This window comes from Schistocerca serialis, chromosome 4 (genome assembly GCF_023864345.2).
Source record: "Schistocerca serialis cubense isolate TAMUIC-IGC-003099 chromosome 4, iqSchSeri2.2, whole genome shotgun sequence".
NCBI lineage: Eukaryota > Metazoa > Arthropoda > Insecta > Orthoptera > Acrididae > Schistocerca > Schistocerca serialis.
In genome coordinates, this window is record NC_064641.1 from 586,247,948 (window position 1) to 586,248,976 (window position 1,029).

At 48.9% G+C, this 1,029-nt stretch overlaps 1 non-coding gene across 1 annotated transcript; it reads left to right on the forward strand.

Moving 5' to 3' along the window:
* Nucleotides 1–671: 671 nt before the first annotated feature.
* Nucleotides 672–748, forward strand: Trnas-uga (transfer RNA serine (anticodon UGA)). Its single transcript has one exon. It is a non-coding gene; the product is annotated as a tRNA-Ser (tRNA).
* The last annotated feature ends 281 nt before the right edge of the window (nucleotides 749–1,029 follow it).

Consider the following 1,029-nt stretch of genomic DNA (forward strand, 5'->3'; position numbering starts at 1 on the left):
GCGTTCCAAAACATCCCAAAGGTATTCTGTATGATTCAGGTCAGGACTCTGTGCAGGCCATTCCATTACAGGCCGTGCATTATGAACAGATATTCGACCACACCATAACACCATCGACTCCGAATTTTACTGTTGCCACTACACACACTGGCAGATGACGTTCACCGGGCATTCGCCATACCCACACTCTGCCATCGGATCGCCACACTGTGTACAGTGATTTGTCACTCCACACAACGTTTTTCCACTGTTCAATCGTGCAATGTTTACATTTCTTACACCAAGCGAGGCATCGTTTAGCATTTACCGGCGTGAAGTGTCCCTCCCGTCTAACTGTCATAGTACTTGAATGAGATTTTCACTCTGCAGCGGAGTGTGCGCTGATATGAAACTTCCTGGCAGATTAAAACTGTGTGCCCGACCGAGACTCGAACTCGGGACCTTTGCCTTTCGCGGGCAAGTGCTCTACCAACTGAGCTACCGAAGCACGCCCGCAGAGTGAAAATCTCATTCTGGAAACATCCCCCAGGCTGTGGCTAAGCCATGTCTCCGCAATATCCTTTCTTTCAGGCGTGGTAGTTCTGCAGGTTCGCAGGAGAGCTTCTGTAAAGTTTGGAAGGTAGGAGACGAGGTACTGGCAGAAGTAAAGCTGTGAGTACCGGTCGTGAGTCGTCCTTCGATAGCTCAGTTGGTAGAGCACTTGCCCGTGAAAGGCAAAGGTCCCGAGTTCGAGTCTCGGTCGGGCACACAGTTTTAATCTGCCAGGAAGTTTCATGTCATAGTACTTGCTGTGGATCCTGATGCAGTTTGGAATTACTGTGTGATGGTCTGGATAGATGTCTGCTTATTACACATTACGACCCTGTTTTACTGATGACGGTCTCTGTCAGTCAACAGACCAGGTCGTCCTGTACGATTTTGTGCTGTTCGTGTCTCTTCGTGTCACTTCACTGTCACACTGGAAACAGTAGACCTAGGGATGTTTAGGAGTGTGGAAATCTCGCGTACAGACGTATGACACAAATGACA